Source organism: Cornus florida, unplaced genomic scaffold (assembly GCF_030987335.1).
Source record: "Cornus florida cultivar Cherokee Brave unplaced genomic scaffold, ASM3098733v1 CherokeeBrave_3.0.0_Hap2_Chr10, whole genome shotgun sequence".
Taxonomy (NCBI): Eukaryota; Viridiplantae; Streptophyta; class Magnoliopsida; order Cornales; family Cornaceae; genus Cornus; species Cornus florida.
Genome location: NW_026775580.1, coordinates 44,322,305 through 44,346,381, shown reverse-complemented (window position 1 = coordinate 44,346,381; position 24,077 = coordinate 44,322,305). Strand labels below are relative to the sequence as shown.

Genomic DNA, 24,077 nt, shown 5'->3' with positions numbered 1-24,077 from the left:
TTGAGTTTTTAACTTGATAATGGTAGTGACTTGGGATTGTTCACTTGTATGTATCCATTTGGGGCCATTTGGGGCTGTTTTAGAAAATCTAAAGATTCAATTACCATGTTTTAATTAAACTCTATTTTGTTGTCTCAATGATACAAATTAGTTTTTGAGTTGGTTTGTATAGTAACCATACCATGTTGTTTAACATATTTGAGTTAGGGATCGTTTGGATGAGATTGCATTTTAATATTGAAATGAAATTGTCATAGCGTGTAACAAATCGTACATTGAAGATTCGACATTATGAATGTCATTGTAGACTTGAACTCTAGGACATGGTTTGTGTGGATTCAACCTTACTTGTGCATGTAAATTGATTCCTAGACATTATTTGAAATGTATAAGTTTGGTTTAACTTATTGATTTTGCATAAGTTTTGGACTTATTATTTTTTGGAGGCTTGTAAGGATGATATTCATGTGATGGCTAGGGTCTGGCCCTAGTACGGATTCGTAACTTTCCTAAGTCATATGAAGTGCGCAGTCGGTAGTACCTTGTGGGTCGTAATTACCCGAAATAACTTATACACGTGCGCACTAGGTAGTACCTTGCGGGCTAGTAACCCGGAATAACTCGATTGGTCTGTAGTCAAGGACCCTAGTCTTTCCACTATTTGATTTAGCATTAAATTTCAAGTTGTTAATCATGAATTACTTGTAGCTTGATAATTGATGCTTTTGGATATTTGAATCCTATTTTGTATACTTGAAACTGTATACTTGCTTATTGTATTTAGATCTTAATTAGTATACTTGAAACTGTATACTTGTTTTGTGTATTTAGATCATAATTAGTGTACTTGAAATTGTATACTTGTTTTGTGTATTTAGATCTTATTTAATATACTTGAACTTGTATCCTTAGTTGTGTACCTAAACCCTAATTAGTATACTTAAGCATTGCATGTTTGATTTGTGCAATCGGACTTCATTATGTATACTTGTGTCGTGTATGCTTGTCTAATGCGTATATCTTTTAGCTTAGTACACTTGTGTTCGTATGCTTGATTTACGAGATTTCCATATAAAATGCATACTTGTGTAAATATGCTTAGACATTGCATGACTTGTCTTAATATGGTTTAGTATATTTGGAAATGTATGCTTGTTTGTCGTATAACATGTTTTACATTGTTTAGTATACTTGAGCATGTATACTTGTATGCCGTTGTTCACTTTAAATTGCATGAGTAGCTTAGGATGCTCCCTGAGTCTCACTTTGACATAGACGTTAGGTGGCATGAGCCCCTTTAACATGTTTCACCTTAAGGTGTTATAATTGTAAAATGCTAGGTCAATGCATGCTCATCTCCTACGAGTAGCTTTATGTTACTCACCCACGTAGTGGGGACATTTTTCAGGTACAGGGACCTTGATTTGGAATACACACTATGCCATGGAAGTTTCGTAGACTTGAAGTACCATTTCCATCAAAATGTTGGCATGAAACCATATTTGTAGCTTGTATATCAAAACTTGTATTCTTTGATTCCCTTATGTAATGTGTGCCTAAGTACACTCTTCTAAATGTAATTGACATGTATGAGTGGAGGCCATAGGCCAATGGTGATGGCCGTCGTCCTACCATCTGTTTGAGAGTGTACATTAAGGTGAGGGCCAAGTTTTACATTTATAAAGCCAGTACTACCTTTACTAAAAATATAGCTAGGGCGAGTACGGATCGTTCCAAGGGATTATGGGGATTGAGAAATGTCGGAGTTAATTGTGGAATCGCTATTAGGGCTAGTAGGTCGAGTGATCAAACAATTGGTTGGTTGGTTGATTAAAGAGCTACTAAATTAAACTAAGTAATAACAAAAGAGTGCAATTAAAAGTAAGTAAGAGAGAGAAGAGTCTTGGGGTTTAGAGATCACCACCAAGCAATGCATTTCTATATCATTGACAACTGATTAATGAGGGCAAATAGTGGGTTGCAATAGTGGTGTGTATATATTTGGTTGATTCAATAAGCAAGGATGACTAGTTAAGCATGTATTGTCTAAACATCATGTGAAAGGCACAATATATCTAAGCTATGAAGCATATATTGTCTAAACAACATGTGAAAGGCACAATAAATCAAAACAAGTTATTAATCCTTTCATTGAGCTCACAATCCAAATACAACACAAGGATAGAGACATATGCTAATTGCATTCACAAGCTTGGATCATCAAACAACAAGTATAGATTGTCCTCCCATTTAACACTACACTACAACTACACTACATCTACACTACTAGCATGAAAATAAACTAGGGGAGAGGCACAATCCATCAAGAGGTAAGCATGAACCATCAAGAGAATTACAAAAGCTTTCTTTTAAGCATAATGTTTTGACAATCTGTAAATCTATTGCATCAATACACATAGACATGCATCAATAACACAAAATCTAGAGACAAGCACATGAACATCTATTCTAGCATACATAGACATATGGATATAATGAAATGACCAATTGAAAGCATTAAACCACATAAATCATTGAATAAACAAGATATATATATATATCAAAGTGTCAAAACATCAGTTACAACACTAATCCCTCAATAATACACAAGATTAAGATATAGAAAGCATACTTGGGGCTAACTCTAGCCCCAAGAGGATGTCTAGCCACTCATGGTGAGGATGCTCCAACCCTCAAGGGCTAACTCCATGGAAGAGGTTTGCTCCTTGTTAATGAAGATCTCTAATGGTGTCTCTAGCCTCCTCCTCCTCTACACTTCCTCTTCAAGAGATGATATCAAAAATAATGTTGGCTCCCCTTTGAAAAAGTAATCCTTATCCTTATATAGGTAGGTCAAAATGACACCCAAAATGAGCTGGGGTCGTGCACACAATATTCCCTAATGATTGGATAAAGGACAACTTTCAATGGGATGGAATTTTAACTTTTTCGCACTAGAGGAAGTTCGATCGATTGAAAGGAAGTGAGATCGATCGAAAGTAAGTGAGATCGGTCGAACTTAGGCTGGATCGATCCAACTGGCTGAGCTTTTTGGAAAAAGACAAATCCGAGATATTTATGGGAGATATTTATGGGAAAAGGACAAAAGTGGTTGGTGGGTGGTACAGCCGTGGATAGGATCAATCATTCGGATAAGGACAAAGGTGTTCGATCGATCGAAGAATGATGTTGGATCGATCGAACTTTTGGACTTAAGTGCTTTGGGTTAAGGCTTGGATCTATCTTGAAGTGTTAAGATGGATCCATGTTCGATCGATCGAACCTTGGACTTGGATCGATCGAACTTGCTGCTTTGCTTCTTTCTTTCTCCACTTTGCTCATTTCTTTCTTCAATCCAAGAATTGCTTCAATTAAGATTTTATCTGGCTGAGTTAGCTTATTTTTGGGATAAGTGCCTGAAAATGGAAATAATACGAAATCAATCTAAAATGGTAAAGTAAGATAGATAAAGGTATTAGAATGCCTAAGCTTAAGGAGTTTAAATACGCACTTTTCAGTGCTCATCACACCCCCAAACTTAAATATTGCTAGTCCCTAGCAATGAACTAAAAAGTAAAGGATGAAATGAACAACTATACAACTATAACTAGAAAGCAATAAATGGATAGCGCCACTTTCGTAGGGAACACGATCGCATTTAGCATATGCAACAAGCCTTTTAAACCCCTAAGTTACCCCTAGTGGACGAGTGAAGTCTCGTGAGGGTTTCCAGAAATGGTATCCACAAATATTAAGCTCATTCTTTTCAAAAGAGGTACTAATATTGCAAACAAGTATTGGGAGAAAACTACCTCAAGTATGCAATTTTTCAACCCTTTCGAAGCAATCTCTCAAAATTTCAATATCAAGCAACAAATATGGTCCTCCACACATCAAAAAAGTGATCATGCAAATCAAAACAACTCTAGAATTCTTTTGAGTGGACCGGCATCAATGTGTTGCTATTTAAGCCAACTAAAGAATTAATCACATCCTTACCCTTAAACTAGCACACAAATCTAGTACCGATCATCAAGACAAAAAGTGGACCTTTTATTAAAGCTTTATTGTTCTAGGTGCACTTATTCTTTTCACTCGATATATATATATATATATATATATATATATATATTTTTAGGATGAAAGATGGAAGTATAGTGCAATGTGTTGATCTATTAAACTTTCAAGCGATTCATGAGGTCGAGCGTTAGGTCAATAACTCCCAAACCAGACGGCTTTAGGGCATTAGGCGTTCAAACACCCCTACGGACTTACAAGCTCAAATCAACTAGGCTACAAATCAAGACAACAACCATCTAATCATTTCCCACTTCTCACCATTTGGGAGAAGTCCTCACTTTTTTATTGCTTTTGAAACTTTTTTTTTTTTGGTAAGCAAGTTCAATTATTAACCTAGAGTTTGGGCCCTCCACCTTTTGACGCGAGAAGTTCAGTGCTTGATGAGGCTAGAATCCCTGCTACTTAGTGAAAAGGGGTTGTTATCCACCTTTATCAAGAATGAAAGCTTTCAATGCACTACTAGCTCAATTGGGATATAACAAATTCAATAATTAACAAAGCATGTACCCCACAAATGAATGCTATTGTGCGCCTGTGCTAGTGTAGAAGATTAAAGTGAATCTCAAAACAATCACAAAATCAAGATGATGTGGACCACAAGTGCAAGCAAGATATCAATCTTTCGAAAAATTTACTCCTAAATGGCATTCATAAGGCATACAAGGAGTATTGGACTCTCAAGTCAAGCAATTTTTTTAAATTTTAAGCAATATAGTCCTCAGAAGATCAAAATCATAGGTAGGTATGGACCAATCATAGAAATATCCCTCAAATACACGAGTCATGCTAAAAGTTTGAATTTAAAACTATCACTATAGATATCACTATAGAGCACCATTCCCCCCAAACTTAAATTACACAATGTCCTTAATGTGCAAAGAGAACAATGGAAAGAGTATACCAGTGCAACTAAGCAAGAATGATCGGGACTAAAGTATCCGAAGTGGGTGGCATGGCCCCCCCAAACTTGGGATGAACTGTGGTCCTGAAAATTGGCACTTGGATAAACTTATCAGATAACAAAATGGGATAATCAGTGCACAGTGAACATGCAAGTGTAAATGGGATAAACAGAAAATTAAATGAGAGAGGTAGAAGGGTGGCCCTGAAAATTAGGTAGCACTCTCTCACTAAAGTCACTGTGATGCACCTGATGGAGTCAAACATACAGATATGAGAATACAATCAGATGACATCCATAGCAAAAATAGATATATAAAATAGAGTAAGTGCAGGTACAACAAAAATATCAAAGCCGACAAACCGGCTGTAAAAATAATAGTACTGTACAGTGATAAAAATAAAGTATCTATGGGAGAGAGGTATCATAAGATAGAAAAGAGTGGGAGCTCAGGAAGATGAGGTAGGACAGGTAGGTCTGGCTCCGCGGATGTCTCTAGATAAATCTCTGAACATGGTCGCGACATCCGTACGGAAGGTAGCGAACTCTGCTCTGTGGGCCGTGAGGTCAGCTTTGATGGCAACAACAGTGTCCTCGAGCGTCTACAGACACACTTCGAAGCCGGGGGTCAAGTCTGGCATGGAGGAGCAGAAGACAGCTCCTAGGTCTACTCTTGCTCGTGGATAGGTGACCCGGCTGGAGAATGCTGAACTGCGTCATTCGCTGAGTGCTCCAAGTCAATGTCTATATCAATGTCACCATGCTCGGCAGCTGGATCGACTGGTGCATCGTCCGCTGCGGGAGCTGCTGTTGCTGGCTCTACTGGTACCGAGGCTGCCTATGCTATTGTGTCCTCCTCTAACTCTAGCTCTGCAGCTGCTAGTACGGTATGGGTCTGCAGGCGAGTGATAAAAGCTCTGTAGCTCTTGTCCCAGTTCTTCTTGAGGAAGTGACAGGAACCTCTCTCGGGGTCCTCCTACGGGTGGATGGGTTAGCGCTGGTCTATGAGAATGTGGGTGATGAGGTGGCTGAATGGAAGAGACTTGGCCTTTCCGGGTGCCTCCTTGCTGACGTACTCATAGTAGAGCTTCCTCATCACGCTCCAGATAAGCGCAGGAATAGACACCCAGTGGCCGGTATAGAAGGCGTACAGGGCTTCTAGATAGTCACACCGCCTCTGAATTTTATGTCCAGCCATGTATATGTTCCGAAAAAGCACGAAATTGATGAACTAAAGGTCATCTGGAAGATATGTGCGGGTGGCGAAAGTCTCGCCACCGGTATGGTGACCTGTGAGAAAAACCACCATATCGGCGTAAGAAGGCCTATGGAGCCTGGGATATGTCTCCTGTAGCTCGGGCGAGCACCGATGTGGATAGCGAGTCGAATGGGCCAGAGTATCCACTTTAATGGTGATCTCATGGCCATCGATAAAGGTGATGAGCTCAGCAGTAGTGCGCGGCGACGGTCGGAGGTTCTGGTAGAACAACCGTACCAGTCGCGGGTAGATCGGCTGTGTGACTGGGGCAAGAATAGCTGAGAGGCCCCGCTGAATGATGTCCTGGTAGGCAGATCGAGTCAGCATCGATCTGGAGAAGAATGCGGTGTCGAATGCTGACTCGTGGTCGATAGTCATGTGTGCATATTGAGGAGCGAGTCTGTCGTGCTGTAAAGGAGCTGGCTGAAAAAGTGGAGCCAGCTGAGCTGGCTGCGCAGCGCCTTTATGTGGTGGAGATGGTGATGGAGTGAATGCTGGATGAGCTGGTGACTGGGGTGGAGTAAGATGTAATGGCTCCTCTGTATGGGAGGGCTGCGTAGTCTGCTCTGTTCGCTGTCGGGCTCTCCTATGTGTATGCTCGGGGCTAAGATCCCAGACATGAGATGGACCGGCCCTGTCGTCAAGTCGGCGTCTGGTGCCGTGACGGTGTCTACGTGCTACAGTCTTGACGCAAGCCATAGTCTGCAAATAGAATTTCAAGAGTTAGTGCCAGCATATATAGAATATAAGGCATAATATAGAAACATGCATGTCAGATAAGATAGACAAAACAAGATATCGCATGATTCTATGCAAGTGGCAGAATATGAAACATGCCAAACAATGTGTGTATGAAATGCATCCAATATGGAATATCACAGGCATTGGGCATATATAAGGTAGCATGAACATAAGATAAGATGAATGGAGTGTGTATATGAGATCTGTGAAATTCGATTGATTATAAAAAGAAATTATATCGATCATAAAAGTTGGATCGATCGAAGGTTGAGTTAGATTGATTGCAAATATTCGATCGATCATAAATTTGTTCGATAGATCGAACAGTGCGATGATGAAACCTAACAGTCACAGATCTGTGACTTTTAAAGAACGGGGCCCACACGAACGTGTTCGTGGGCCCTACAACACATCAAATCAACAACTTCCATCACCCAAACATGGCCCATACTCCCAAATCAAACAAAAATATCAAAAATATATACAACGATATACATATACATATATATATACATATTTTAAGTATCAACAATGGAGGTTCAATCATATATAAAGTATGAATCAAACATATAAACCATGTATGCACGATATTGAAGCTTGAAATCGACTAGTGAGGTCTCAGATCTTACCCAAATCAAAGGGAGATGTGGATGCAAAGAGGGAGGGATGAAACCGAGATGAGAGAGAGAAAGAGAGAGAAGCTTGGTTCTAGCCGGAGATCTCACCGGAGATGGAAGATATGAGCTAGGGGAGATGATTTGCAGTAGAAGGGAATGAGAGGCTAGGGTTTGATGTGTTGAGATCGATCTAAATAATCGATCTCAAGACCCTTGGATCGTTTTTAAAAAAACATTTCCCGACTAGTTCGATCGATCGAAGATGAGTTGTGATCGATTGAACTTTGATGAACTCCTTTCAAAGTATTTTTGGATTTTTGATTTTTTTTGAAATGTGCAAAAATAAAATTAAAAATTGGAAAATAAAGTAAAACAAAATAAATTAAAATATTTTTGAATTTTTGAAAACTTGTTGAAAATTGAAACAAAATAAAATGAGAGTGAAAATAGAATAAAATAAAAATGAAAATATTTTTTGGATTTTTGAAAAGTTGAAAAGTCAAACTAAAGTTAAAACAATGAAATGAAGATTTGTGATCGATCGAAACAAGAGTTCGATCGATCATACAGAAAGCAAAAATATGCAGGTTTTTGGTTCAAAAATTTGGCTAAGTGTTGGAACATGAGATCGATCGAACTGGGAAATGAGATCGATCGAACTGGGAAGTTGGATCGATCGAAGAACTTTCAGATCGATCTTGGAATGTTTCGAATGATCAGACAGAGAGCTAAAAATATGTAGGTGGATGTAGGCTCAAAATTTTTCTAAGTGTTGAGGCATGAGATCGATCGAACTTGGAAGTTGGATCGATCGAATGTCTCTTGATCGATCTGAGAATTAGTTCGAACGATGGGACATAGAGGTGATTTGGATGCAGCTTCTGCAGGCTTAAAAATATTCTAAGTGTCAACACTCAAGATCGATCAACAGGATAGTTGGATCGATCGAAGGTCCTATGATCGATCCAACTGAGAACTAAGATCGCAGATTTTTCTTGGATCAATGGGACGGAGAGTCTATTTGGATGCAGGCTTGAAAATTTTCTAAGTGTTGGATTCAGATGGAAGTTCGATCGATCGAACTCAGGTATGAGATCGATCGAACTTATGCAGAATGCTCAAAAATGACATGAAAGCTCATGCAATCCTCACCAAAGTTCCTTGAAATGCATATGAACCAAAAACAAGTATCTAGACTTCGCAAGAAATGAAATGAAAGATAGAAATGGGGGAGGAATAGGGTTTTGACACCCTACGAATGCTTTTGCTAGTGTTTAACGTCTCTAGCAAGACATTGGGCTCTTTTAGCCCGGATCAAAGATCTTATAATGCATCCCCTCCTTGTTAGGGTGATGGATGCTTTGAACTCTACCCAACAAATGGTCATTCGAAGAACTTGTTGGATCAAGCTCAAAAGAGGCTTTTGATCCTTTGTCTATGCCATCAAAACTTTTGGGCTTCCATGCCCTTTCAAAGCAAGAATTTGAAACAACACTTTGAGAATGCAAGGTTGAAGATGATCCTTTAGAAACCCTTGCGTCACATAAAAACTCATTTCCTTCACTATTGAATTCATGACATTTTTCCACAACATTAACCTCTCCTTCATACTTGTCAAATGAATTGGGTGTTGGATTGAATATGTTCAATTTCACCTTCATGTGGCCAAATGAAATCTTTATTATCCCCGTCCTACAATTGATGTTGGCATTTGCGGTTGCCAAGAAAGGACAGCCAAGGATAACAGGAATTTGGCTCTTAGGATTGGAAACCGGTTCCGTGTCTGTGACAATGAAATTAATGGGAAAGAAGAATTTATCAATCTTAATTAAAACATCTTCAATGACACCTCTAGGCTTTTTAATGGATCGATCGGCAAGTTGTAAAACTACCGACGTCGGTTTCAATTCACCTAAGCCTAGTTTGACATAAACCGAGTAAGGAAGAAGGTTAACACTTGCTCCTAAGTCTAGAAGCGCCCGATTAATGATATGTTCACCAATGATGCATGATGTAGTGGGTGAACCGGGGTCCTTAAACTTTGGAAGAGTGTTATGTTGCAAAATTGAGCTTACTTGCTTGGTCAAAACCACATTTTTTGGTGCTTGGCTTTTGTTCTTTCGCTTTTGGGTGCAAAGATCTTTTAAAAACTTGGCATAAGCCGGAATTTGCTTGATTGCATCCAAAAGTGGGAGATTAACTTTTACTTGCCTAAACATTTCCAAAATCTCATTGGTTTTGACTTTTTGCTTTTCTTTTGAAATGGACCCTTTCAAGGCGTCCGGAAATGGAACTCTTGGCTCGAAAACATTTTAAGAATTTTCTTTTAAAGCCTCTTCAACACAAGAATTTTTCAAATTAGGTTTCAATTCACTTTTCAATAAGATTTTCTCAGCATCATTTTTCAAAACTTCCTTCAATGGATCATTCTACTTGATTGTCCACAACTCTACCACTCCGCAAGGTGGTCACTGCATTAACATGTTCTATGGTTCACCTCTTTGATGAGGATTGGGTTTCCACAACACATTGTTGCTTAGGCGGGGCATTAATAGGCATCTTTCCCTTCTCTTTAGCATTAAGAGTGCTAGCTATTTGTCCTACTTGGGTTTCTAGTTTTGCAATAGATTGAGAGTGAGAATGAAGCAATTGTGTGTTAGCCTCTAAAGTGCCCAAAGCATTTAAAACTTTCTCTTCAAAAGCGGGACTTCGAGAATTACCTTGGGAATATGATTGGTTGGGAAAATGAGAATTAGAGAATTGATTCCCTTGTGATTGGTATGGCCTATAACCTTGGGATCCTTGGTTTTGCATTGGAGGTGGAATATACTTCCCTTGAAAACCGCCTTGGGGAGGGTTTGAGCCTTCCCCTTGGTTTTTCCATAAGAAGTTCGGATGATTTCTCCAAATTAGATTGTAATGAGTAGCATAAGGATTGTTCACTTGGTTCACAAAAGCCGCATTGACTTGCTCATTAGGCTTGTTTTGCACTTGTCCATGAGGACAATGAGAAGTAAAATGAAGAACACTAGAACAAGTCATACATGTTTCATCTGATGCATGATGAGAATGGTTAGGGAAGGAAGTTACTTGGTTCGCCGAGTTCTGGTTAATCAAAAATTGATCAAACCTTTGAGACAAAGACTTCATTTCGGCGGCTATCTCATTTGAATGTTCGACTTGATGTAAGCCTACACTCTTCCTACCTTGTGAATTTCTACCATTCTTGGATGATAGTGTCCTATGCAAAGAATTTTCACTCATGCTTTCATAGAGACGTCATACGTTATCCTCATGCCTATCAATGTAAGAGCCACCCATAGAAGCATCAACCATGCCCTTATAATTATCCGATAAGCTCTCAAAAAAATATTGAACTAATTGCCATTTGGGCATGTCATGGTGTGGACACTTCCTTAGCAATTCATTGAAGCGTTCCTATGCCTCATAGAATGTCTCTCCATCCCCATGTGTAAATTCTTGAATTAAGGTCCTTATGGCATTGGTCTTAGAAATTGGATAGTACTTCTTCAAAAACTCTTGTTGCATTTCTGCCCAAGAAGTGATTGAAAAAGGCCTAAGATTTTTAAACCAATATTTTGCCTTGTCCTTAAGGGTGAATGGAAAAAGTTTAAGCCTTAAGACTTCTTCCGGCATGTCCGTATATTTTACGGTGGAACATACTTCAAGAAACTCATCCAAATGCTTATAGGGTTCTTCACTTGGAAGTCCATGAAAGTTAGGAAGCATTTGAATGGTTTTTGCTTTAATTTCATAATGGTGTGCTCGAAATGGTGACAATTGAATGCATGTGGGTGCATTATATTCATTTGGCACATAATGGTCTCTCAAAGGAAGTGGTGGGTTAGCAACTTGACGTGCAACATGAACACCTTGATTTTGAATTCCTCGATTAACAATAGGAGGTTGTGGAGCATACTTTGGCCTTGGCATTCCGAATGAAACTTGGCCTTGTTGTTGTGGTGGTTGGATGAATGGCCTTGGCATGCCTAATGGTACTTGAATGTTCTCATTGTGCATATTTGGATGAAGGATGCCTTGTTGGTCTATGTGACCAATGTCCTCAATATGGTCATCATTATGGTCATCCATTGATAGGCGGGTTCTATTTGAACTTCCCCTTCCCCTAGGATTTTTAACTATAGATTCAAGATGCAAATCAAGAGGGGCAAGAGTTGGTCTTAATGAACGACACCCATGCATGCACAATATAAAACACAAGAAACACAAAGAATGACAAACACGATGCCTTTACAACAATGTAATGAAACTCCCTCCACAAACACTTAACCCTATTCCTATGCTTTAACAAAGATGATGCAAAGAACAATAAAATAGCCTCCACGCGGGCTCACGATTTATCTAAGAATTGAATTACAAGCCTCCACGCGGGCCGACGATTTAACTAAGTCTCGCAAAGGTCCTTTAGCACTTCAATTCCAAATTTTAAAGCTTAGCTTAGCAATTTTTTTAAGTTTTTAGCATTTTTCCTTTCTTTGCTTGCTTGAATTGAATACCTAATGGCTCCTTTGCTTGCTTCCTCTCCAACAATGCACCTAGTTAAGTAAGAACAACACAATAAGTAACCAAAAAGAAAAATAAAAATAAAGTAAAAACATGATCAAAAGAGTACTAATCCTAATCAATTCCACAAAAACGACGTTGCCTAATCTAATCAACTAATCCCCGGCAACGGCGCCAAAAATTGGTGATGGCGTCGTCCTACCATCCGTTTGAGAGTGTACATTAAGGCGAGGGCCAAGTTTTACATTTATAAAGCCACTACTACCTTTACTAAAAATATAGCTAGGGCGAGTAGGGATCGTCCCAAGGGATTATGGGGATTGAGAAATGTCAGAGTTGATTGTGGAATCGCTATTAGGGCTAATAGGTCGACTGATCAAACAATTGGTTGGTTGGTTGATTAAAGAGCAACTAAATTAAACTAAGTAATAGTAAAAGAGTGCAATTAAGAGTAAGTAAGAGAGAGAAGAGTCTTGGGGTTTAGAGATCACCACCAAGCAATGCATTTCTATATCATTGACAACTGATTAATGAGGGCAAATAGTGGGTTACAATAGTGGTGTGTATATATTTGGTTGATTCAATAAGCAAGGATGACTAGTTAAGCATGTATTGTCTAAACATCATGTGAAAGGCACAATATATCTAAGCTATGAAACATATATTGTCTAAACAACATGTGAAAGGCACAATAAATCAAAACAAGTTATTAATCCTTTCATTAAGCTCACAATCCAAATACAACACAAGGATAGAGACATATGCTAATTGCATTCACAAGCTTGGATCATAAAACAACAAGCATAGATTGTCCTCCCATTTAACACTACACTACAACTACACTACATCTACATTACTAGCATGAAAATAAACTAGGGGAGAGGCACAATCCATCAAGGGGTAAGCATGAAACATCAAGAGAATCACAAAAGCATTCTTTTAAGCATAATGTTTTGACAATCTCTAAATCTATTGCATCAATACACATTGACATGCATCAATAACACAAAATCTAGAGATAAGCTCATGAACATCTATTCTAGCATACATAGACATATGGATAGAATGAAATGACCAATTGAAAGCATTAAACCACATAAATCATTCAATAAACAAGATCTATATATATCAAAGTGTCAAAACATCAATTACAACACTAATCCCTCAATAATACACAAGATTAAGATATAGAAAGCATGCTTGGGGCTAACTCTAGCCCCAAGAGGATGTCTAGCCACTCATGGTGAGGATGCTCCAACCCTCAAGGGCTAACTCCATGGAAGAGGTTTGCTCCTTGTCGATGAAGATCTCCAATGGTGTCTTTAGCCTCCTCCTCCTCTAAACTTCCTCTTCAAGAGATGATATCAAAAATAATGTTGGCTCCCCTTTGAAAAAGTAATCCTTATCCTTATATAGGTAGGTCAAAATGACACCCAAAATGAGCTGGGGTCGTGCACACAATATTCCCTAATGATTGGATAAAGGACAACTTTCAATGGGATGGAATTTTAACTTTTTCGCACTGGAGGAAGTTCGATCGATTGAAAGGAAGTGAGATCGGTCGAACTTAGGCTGGATCGATCCAACTGGCTGAGCTTTTTGGAAAAAGACAAATCCGAGATATTTATGGGAGATATTTATGGGAAAAGGACAAAAGTGGTTGGTGGGTGGTACAGCCGTGGATAGGATCAATCATTCGGATAAGGACAAAGGTGTTCGATCGATCGAAGAGTGATGTTGGATCCATCGAACTTTTGGACTTAAGTGCTTTGGGTCAAGGCTTGGATCTATCTTGAAGTGCTAAGATCGATCAATGTTCGATCGATCGAACCTTGGACTTGGATCGATCGAACTTACTGCTTTGCTTCATTTTGCTTCTTTCTTTCTCCACTTTGCTCATTTTTTTCTTCAATCCCAGAATTGCTTCAATTAAGCTCTTATTTGGCTGAGTTAGCTTATTTTCAGGATAAGTGCCTAAAAATGGAAATAATACGAAATCAATCTAAAATGGTAAAGTAAGATAGATAAAGGTACTAGAATGCCTAAGCTTAAGGGGTTTAAATACGCACTTTTCAGTGCTTATCAGCTAATGGCATCAAATTTGTATTCTATGCAATTTAATTTTTAAGGTTTATTATGAAAATATTGAAAAATCATAAGTCTTTGTTTCATAATTTTTGCATCGGGTGTGGGATTTCCATTCTTTTCCTTTTATAAGGTTTCTATGATCACGTATGAGGTGTGGCCAAGGGCCAAACACCATTTTGTTATAGGTTTTGCATTTTGATTCCATCTATCGCATTTTTAGGCATTTTTGGCCGTTGAGAGGTCATATTTTGCATTAAGGATATTTTGAGGTCGCGGACCATTGGGATGCATCTTAAATATCTTTTTACACTTGCATGGGTGTTCAAATATTCAATGTCCCTTAAAAAAAAATAGTTTTGACCTTTGCATGTGGGTGGAATGAGTCCCATAGGTTCTCATGCAAACATCACATGTTTTGTAGAGTTTCTAACTGTTTTCGAGGAGTTTTGGTCGACCGAAACTCCATTTCGGTCGACCGATGGTTTAATTCGGTCTATCGAACCAGCCTTGCCTCAAAATTTAGACTTCAGAAATGTTTCTGTGAGTTTCGGTCGACCGAAACTCTATTTCGGTCGACCGAAATAGCCCACTTTCAGCTGCTTTGTTGATTTTGTTTGGTTGTTGCTCCTTCAAGCTTGTACTAATTGATTTACTTCCACTTGACCTTGTTGATCTTGCTTGAACCATTTAATGGCGTACATGGTTTAGTTTGGACTAAATCTTGCTCCTTTGGTTGTCATTGGTGCCATAGGGTACCAAGTGACCTTTTCATTCTATCTTTCGCTTTCGGTTATTCCTTTGGTTTCCATGACCTCATGGAAGGTCATCTTAGCGTCTTAGAGGTGTGTTATGCCTCGAGAGACCATTGTCTTGTTCCTTTTGCTTTCGCATCTGGATCCATTATCGGGTCACCTTTTGGGTCATCATTGACGCACCAGGGTTGAAAAACCCGGGTCGTTACAGAGCTCTCCACCGTCCAAGCTCTCTTCACGGCCAAGTCAATCGAGCTTCTTCATTATGGCCGAGCTCTCCACTGTTGCAGCTGAGCTCTCTTCATGGCCTAGTCAACTGAGCTCTCCACCAGCGTCCTCACTACCTCCCTCACCGGCCAGATCGCCGGATCTGTCTTACCAGTGCACAGCCATAGTTCATCCACAACCACTGGCTGAGCTTGCCATTGCTCTCATCTGAGCCGCTACTAGTCATCCACGGCTGAACCAGCTCGTCGCCCAGATCTGATGCCGGACAAACTCCTCGTTGATGACAAAGGCGATTTGAAGGTTGCAGATTTCTGACTCAGTAATGGGGTGGTGGCTGGTTCATTTGGGGGTGATTGTTAACGGTGGTGGTGATTGGTTGAAATTGGTTGTAGGGGTGGTTGTGGATGGTGGTGGTGGGTTGAATTTGGTTGTAGGTGTGATGGGGTGGTGGGGTGTGTGTGTAAGAAAGGGGAGAAGGCCTAATTTGGGGGTGGTTGGGCTCCAGAAAATTAGGGTTTGGTTGGGTGAGGAAAACGATGATGGGATTGTAGGCGTCGTTGGGAGAGAGGATGAAGGCACCATCGCTGTTCTTCCCCTAGACAAGTGAGATGAGCTGAGATGGGCAAAAATGAAACTTTTTAATATACAATATTTTCTATTTTTTTTGTTAAAAATAAATACTTTAATTTTAAGGTCAAAACTGTAAATTTATATTGATTTTTAATGGTCAAACAGTCAATATGTACCTTCTTGTAATATTGCTATAACTTTTATCTACATGCACAATATAGAAACCTCGTGGGTGGTTTGTGTAATTTGCCCAAAAAAAAATTGAGGCATTGAATTAACAAACAAATGATTCTTTCTTCCAACCATTGAGAAAAGCCAGAAACCCCACAAAAAGGAGTGATGGGCTGGCTATTGGATCAAGGAGGAACTTCATTTAAGTGGTTCTATAATGACCCGGTCATTTTCCTTCCTTTCCTATCTCTCAGATTTTCACAGATATTTTTTTTCTGTTGTTTTTTTCCTTTCCGAGCTCAGTTTTTCGTCACATAGTGTCATCTCGAGTGTTGGGAAATAGTTTCTGAGACTCTTTTATTTGGATTGACAACTTCCTTTGAGGACCGTGTCATTTCCACATTTTCATTTTTCGGACACTATTCATTTTCGTCCATTTCCCTATTTTGTCTTTTCCCCATTTGTCACTTTGTTGGCATGACCACACTTCTTGTGTTCGGAGTTGGTTTTTAACTCCACATATCTTCATTCTAAGTGGTTTCCATGAAATACATATCTTTACTTTTGCAAAAAGATACTCTTGTTGCTCCCGGTGTCCATAGGGGTATGGATGCACAGTTCTTCAGAAACTTATTCTTTTCTTGGGATATTTTTCACAACTATATTTTGAAGATATTTTATTTCAGGGTATTTAAGAAAATATCTTTTGGAAGATATTTTCATTCTGGGGCAGTTTTGCAGTTTTCACTTATTGGAGGGGTCATTATGCAATTAATGAAAGTTATTGCTAAATGCCTCGTTTTGGGCCTGGATCCTTGTACGGGATTTATTTTCACTTTTCATTGAGTCGTGTACTCTTAGAATTTACTTCTGGCCGTTTTTCTCTTGTTTCAGGGTTTTTGGCCCCGGTTGCCGCCGAACTTGTTTGGGGCATCTCTCTCTGCTTGGGACTCAGTTTTCAATGCTGTTTCTTCCGTTGTTCATATTTTCTCATTTTGAATCTTTTTTGTTCGTGGAGTTTGGCCGTTTGAGCGCGTCTGCTCAAATTCCACTTTTCCGGACCCGGCGGGGCCCTTCAGGGCACTTTTAAGGTTTTTCTATAAATAGGGGGTTAGTAGATGAAAAATTAGATTTTTCTATCGCTCTCCTCTCTCTTGGCCGGCAGCCATGGCAACTAAGGGGCTGCCACCCTTCTCTCTTTTTTTTCGGCCACTTCCCCTTGTTAAAAAGGTGTAGTGTCTTAGCGTTTTATGTTCGCCTTGACGTGCTCTACCTTTTCTCCTTATTAGAACCCATTTTGACCATTTCTTGAGTTCGGGTTTCAAGTCAAGTTGTGATTTTGATGGGGCTTCCTTGGGATTCTTGTTCACCGTGTTGTCCCCGACAAAACCCTGAAGTATTGTCAGATTCAGAGCACTTTTCTTTTGGTGGGGATTTGGGATTTCATCTCAAATGGAGGTAGGGAATGTTTTAGGATTATGTATGTGTTTGTATTGAGTTGTTTCCATGATTTTACAACTTTGCATTCTTTGGTTTAAGTCCTAGAATTTAATTTAATTAATTTCTATGGTTAGGATTTAATTCTCATGATGATGCATAACTTAGAATTAAATTGTGGCATACTAGAAAGTGTGGATTTGATATGTTTGTTAACATATATTAAATTGGAATTATTTGAATGAGAATTGAAATCTTTATTTAATAATTATCTTTGATGAAAGTTTAATTCTCATGGCTGTACCTTGCATGAAATTAACTTATGATATGCTTTTAAATTAAGTCATGGCATGTTGTTTAACATACTTTAATTTGAGAGCATTTGGATGAGTATGAAATTCTAGAGTTTTTAATTAAAAGAATTAATTAAAATTTATTTAATGGGTCCATTGGCTTAAATTAAGTTTTTAACTTGATATTTGTGATGACTAGGACTTGTACACTAGCATAAGTTAAATTGGGACCATTTGATGTTGTTTTAGAATCTAGGAATTTAATTATCATGATTTAATTAAATTCCATCTTATTGTTTTAATGACCTAATTAAGTTTTTCTTGTGGTATATGTAAAGACCATGCTATGTTGAATAGCATGTGTTAATTAGGGATCATTAAATTGAGACTCGAAACTTAGAGAAATTAATTAAGTTATGTAATTAATTTCCATTTCTATTGCGTTGAAGATTTAATCATTGGTACTATGTTTGAAGCATGATTTTGGACTTGTAATGGATTTATAAGATATGCTTTCAATATTGAATTATATTGTTATAGCGTGTAACGAATTGCACACTGAAGATTCAACATGTGATGTTATTGTAGGCGTGACAAATCGCGCCCTGAAGATTCAACATTTGTCACCCTATAGGAGTTGTGGATTTAGAGCATGTATTGTGTGGTTCCAACCTATTTGTGTGTGACGATAGTTTCGTATACTATTCAATGCATATATAAGTTGTTAACTTATTTATTTTGGAGTCACTTGGGACATGGTTACTATGATATGGCTAGAGTTTGGCTCTAGTGCGGGAGGTATGAGTTCTCCCCATCGTGATAGTGCGCACTAGGGGTGGTATTACCAGCGGTTTAGTGCCCGTAATAGCTGTTGAGGTCTCGGCAGAATTTCGAGCTTAGATGTCCAAGTATTCCATTATATGATTTCACACTTTTAGATTTCTAGTTAATAACCTAGAGAATCTATGTCTTGATGTGTGGTATTAGAAATTCTAATTATACTAAATTGCTATATTTAGTTGATTTCGTATGTTAGATTTCAAGGTGATAACTTTGAGAATCTATAACTAGTTGCTTTGTATAGCATGCATCTATGCTGGTCAAATTGCATAACTATTGTGATTCATGTTTTGTTGTTCAAATGCGGCTTAGGAATGATCCTGTAGATCCATTTGGAACATAGACGTTAGATGTCATGACCCACTTTAGTTGTTTTCACATTTTAGATTTCAAGTTGATGACTTTGAGAATCTATATCTTGTTGCTTTGTATAGCATGCTTCTATGTGGTTTGAATTGCATGGATGATGTGATTTATGCTAGAAATGATCTAGGGTAGCTTAGGATGCTCCCTGAGTCTCACCTTTGACATAGACGTTAGGTGGCATGAGCCCTTTAACATGTTTCACCTTGAGGTGATAAAATTGTAAAATGTTAGGTCAATGCATGCTCATTTCCTATGAGTAGCTTTATGTTTCTCACCCCAAAGTTACTGGGATATATTTCAGGTACAGGATTTAAGATTTGGAGATTCGCACTTGCCTTGGGTGGTTTGGAGATTTGAAGCTTCTTTTAAAGTATTCTTGTTCACATGCAAGTGTTAGCATGTTTAAGTTTTACTATTGATGTTGTAATATTTAGTTAGGTTCAAATATGTTATTTTTGCCTTATGATATGTAAAGTGTACTTAGATAAACTATTTGGGACCTATATGATATGTATGACATGAGGCCAAGGGCCAAGCATGTTTAATTTTGTGCTTTTATTCATTTGGTGTCAAACATTTGCTTTAAAATGCATTTTTACCAACCTTGGGGGTTTGACATGTGAAATCTTTGTAATTGACATGAATAAGGCCTTGAGCCATTGTAATGCATTCGTATATTCATATTACACTTGTGGACATATTCACTTGCTCATACCTCCTTCAATTTCAGCTCTAAACCTTCATTTTTGAACCAATTCATAAGGGGATTTGAGACTTGGGTTAAGTCTCAACATTTTTGGCATATATCAGGTTTTTCAGAGCTTTCTCGAGTCATTTCGGTCGACCATTTCATCATTTCGGTCGACCGATAGCCTTCGGGAACTTCAATGAACCGTAAAAACTCATTTTCTAGTAACTTAGTTACTGTTTGGGCTTGTTTCGGTCGACTGGTTCTTCATTTTGGCCGACCGAAGTAGCTTTTCTTCAAAATCAGTTTTGGGTAAAATTTCTGTTCATTTCGGCCTACCGAAATGGCTATTTCGGCCAACCTAAATAACTTGTTTCTGCTTTGTTCCTCCGACTTCAAACGGTTATAACTTCTTCATTTCTAATCCAAATGGGGTTATTCTTGAGCCTAAACTCAAGGATTTTGAGTCAGCTTTCTAATGGTACTTATTCCATTCTTAGATTCCAATCACAGTGGGAGTTACTCATGTTTTAGTAAGGTTGGGCAGTTTTTGCTTAAACCGGGACAGGGCATTTTGTGGGATTCTTGTCCAAAGTTCTTAGAACCTTGATAAGCGCCGAATATTGCATATTCAAGCGCCCTTAGTTGCATTAGTTAAGTCCATTATTTGAATATTTTATGTAGATTAACTTCATTTGCATGTTTTTATATATTTTCAGGCTCATTGGCCAAAAAGGAGCAAAAAGTGATGTTTTGTTGATTCTTTGAATATCAATGTGCTCAAGACTGAAGTTCTGGTAGTAGTGAAGTTTGACCTTACTTACCATTTTTGACCTAGCAAACTTGAGAACTGGACTTCTATTAAAACATGGCGTATTTAGAGCTTTGAATTAGCTTTCCAAATCTTCAAACGGTTCATCATTTGGAGTTTGGAGCAGAAAGTTATGGCTGTTTTACCAAAGTAGTGCAAAGCAGGTCAAGAGAAAGGAGCAAGTTGATGGAACTTCGAGCGCTCGAAGGGCTTACTTTGAGTGCTCGAACTTTGGGCAGAATGCTCTCCGGGATCCATCACTTCAGCCCACTTGCTCCTTGATTCCCTCATTTCTGATTTCCATCTTTATGGGTTGGTTGGAGATGTCTTTTTGGAGGGAGTTGAGCCTTGTTTGGTAGGATAATGTCTACAACAAGGTAAAGGGGAACTATATATGAATATCATATCTCATCTTGCAAGATTTCTAGAGAGAGAAGGAGGAAGAAAAGATTGAGTTCTTGAAGCTACAACAAAGGAGCTCGAAAATGGAGGGATCTTCCAAGCTTCTTCCTTTTTCTAAGGCTCCCATGGGTAACTAAACCTCCATCTAGGGAGGTGATGAGGCCCCTCCTTTGTAAGCATGTTCTAATTTAGGCTATATTTTGGGGATTACAATGTATATTCTATGGTCTTTACATAACCAAGAGCATTTCATTTGTTGTAATGAATGTTGATATATGTATGGATGATTTCTATAAGTTGATTATCTTGTTTTAGATGATGTCTTATATTAATCATATTGCTTGAGTTTTCATGGTGAGAATGGAGACAAGGTTATGAAATGGTTTAATGGCATGTCGATAAGTACTTTGATAGATCATTGTTTAGGTGAAACATTGGATGGTTTATACTTATTTCTTACCTTCATGTGCTTCATCATTTTATCTAGGGCTTGATAATCTTTCATTCAAGTAAATGTGGTTAAGCTATACCTTAGTTAGGTAGTCTAAACATGTTAACCTTTGATGGATCATGCTTGCTTGAGATTTAATGTGCATCTTGTTGATTATATGGCAACTATGTGTTGCTATATATTTCTTGACCATCATATATTGTTTTCCCCCCAATTTAGTTCTAATCTGGCATGTGTATAGGAATGGAGGCGGATTCACTTCCCTAGTCCCCTTTACTTGTATCTCATCTCCTTTAAATTCTTGCAAGCTTTTAATTTATGCACCTTAATTTCATAGCTTAAGTGACTACCAACAAATCCTCTATGAACACCCTGTATCATTCTAAAAAGACTCTAGACACTTAGGTTACCATAGATTAGCGCAGTCCCAGTGGTTCGACTTACCCGACCAGTAGCCATATTTTACAATGATTCGTGCTATTGCAAAGGTTGATTTATTATAGATCGAATTCTCAACCGATCAATTTTTGGCACCGTTGCTGGGGACTGCAAACGGTTTAGGAACCGAAGTTCTAGGGTTAACTTTGGTTTGATTGTAAATATTGTAATTTGTGAATATTTCTTGTGTGGTTTTAACAATTCTGTTGTTGTAAGTTGTGTGAGATACTAGGAACTCGGGGCTCACTGAGGGAACGCTAGCAAATTTGTAAGTCTAGGGGACTCCAGGTAAGTTTCTTGACCTTCTAGTTTCGACATTGTGAATATTGTGCATGTGTTAAATTTAGTGATAATTTAGTTTTGAAGCCCTTGTTGAGGCTATTATCTTGTTTAAATTTCGTGTACAAGCATCGGTCCTTGTCGTGGCCATTAAAATTCTGTCTTGATAATTGAGGAGAAAAGGAACATCGTATGTGGAGTTGTGAATGATGAATAGTTGCGTTGATAGCATTATGTATTGTTGATGTTTGGCCGTAGATCACTCTCCTTACCAACTCTTAACTCACCAGTTGACATAAATTCACTTGAAAGAACTCTTAGACGAAACCTTAGGGAATCTTCTAGGGTAAGAGAACTTAAAACTGAATTTAACACAGTAGCTGAAAATGTAGGAGATGTTAGAAATGAGGGAATTAATAATGATAGGGCCGAAATTCCAAATGTAGAGCCAATGACTCTCAGGGACCATTTCATCCCTACTACATATGCTTCACCTTCATGTATAGTGATGGCAAACATCGATGCGGCTCAATATGAGATCAAATCAAGTACCATTCAATTGCTTCCATCTTTCCATGGTCTTGATAATGAAGATCCGTATAAGAATCTTGATTAATTCCTTGAAATCTGTTCGACCATCCAGTTGAGAGGTTTTCCTGAGAATGCACTCCATCTGTATCTTTTCCCATTTTCTTTAAAGGATAGGGCAAAGTATTGGTTAAACTCACTCACTCCAAATTCCATCACTTCTTGGGCTCAATTACAGCAAGAATTCCTTAAGAGGTATTATCCGGCGAGTAAAACCAACCAAATGAGGCGTTCCATTCTTAGCTTCTCTCAAATGGATGGAGAACAACTCTACGAGACTTGGGAAAGGCTACAAGATCTTCTTAGAAAATGTCCGCATCATTTGATTCCAAAATGGCAATTAGTGCAAGCTTTCTATGCTGCCTTGACCGAACCCCATAGATTCATGGTTGACTTTTCTTGTGGTGGGATGTTCATGTCTAAGAATACGGATGAGGCTTGGACCATACTAGAGAATTTAAGCGAAAATTCACTTCAACATAATTCTCGTAGGGCTCCAACCTCAACCAATGCAAAGAACACCAACCTTTGTCAACCAAAATCAATAAGGGAGGAATCATCTCAAGTGGATGCCATAGCTCATAAATTCTATCAATTGATGGCACCACATCTCTCTCCTTCATTATCTCAAAATTCGGCAAGTTCGGTATGCTCATCATGTACTAGTCCATTCCATCTCACGGAAGATTGCCCTACACTGGAGCAATTTTCCAATCCAAATCAAGAGCAAGCTAATGCCATGTTCTCAAGATCCGGGAATAATCCTTATTCCAATACCTACAATCCGGGATAGCGTGATCACTCGAATTTCTCGTGGAGGCAACAAGCCCCACAGAATTCGCAATTCCAAAATACGGGGCATCAAAATCAGCCCCCTCCTCAATTTCAAAATAGGCAATTTCCAGCCTCTTTAAGCTACCGTCCTCCTCACAATCCAAATGTCTCCAATCAACCTCCGGTGTACCCAACTGATGAAATTATGGCTGCAATTAAGCAAATGATGGAATTATTAAACAAGCAAATTATGGATTCCAAGAAGCAACTCTTGACATCTTAGTAGCCTACTCTTCAAATGGTTCACTCTCATACTCAATCCATAGCTAAGCTCGAAAATCAAGTGGGCCAAATAGCTAACTCTGTGAACCAATTGCTTCAAAAGGACAAAGGTAAGCTTCCCGCTCAACCATTTGAAAATCCTAGAGGGATGCATACGATTGATGAAACCCCTTCATCGAGTGGGCTGAGCCATGAGCATGTTAAAGCAATCACCACCCTTAGGAGTGGTAAAGTGGTTGACAACAAGGTTGGTGGAGACAAAAATGAAAAAGAACCTCCTTTGAAAAATCCAAATTCAAGTTCTTCCAATCAAATTCCAAGCTCTTCTCGTCCAAATACCATTCACGGAAATCCCACACATGTTAACCCAAATGTGGAAATTACTTATGAGCCAAAAGCTCTGTTTCCTCAACGTCTTCAAGTGTCAACACATACTGGGAACAAGAATTGTAAAATTCAAGACATGTGGGAAGTTTT

At 38.6% G+C, this 24,077-nt stretch overlaps 1 pseudogene; it reads left to right on the top strand.

Moving 5' to 3' along the window:
* The first annotated feature begins 10,991 nt into the window (after positions 1–10,991).
* Positions 10,992–11,085, top strand: LOC132280609 (small nucleolar RNA R71; annotated as a pseudogene).
* Positions 11,086–24,077: the final 12,992 nt, after the last annotated feature.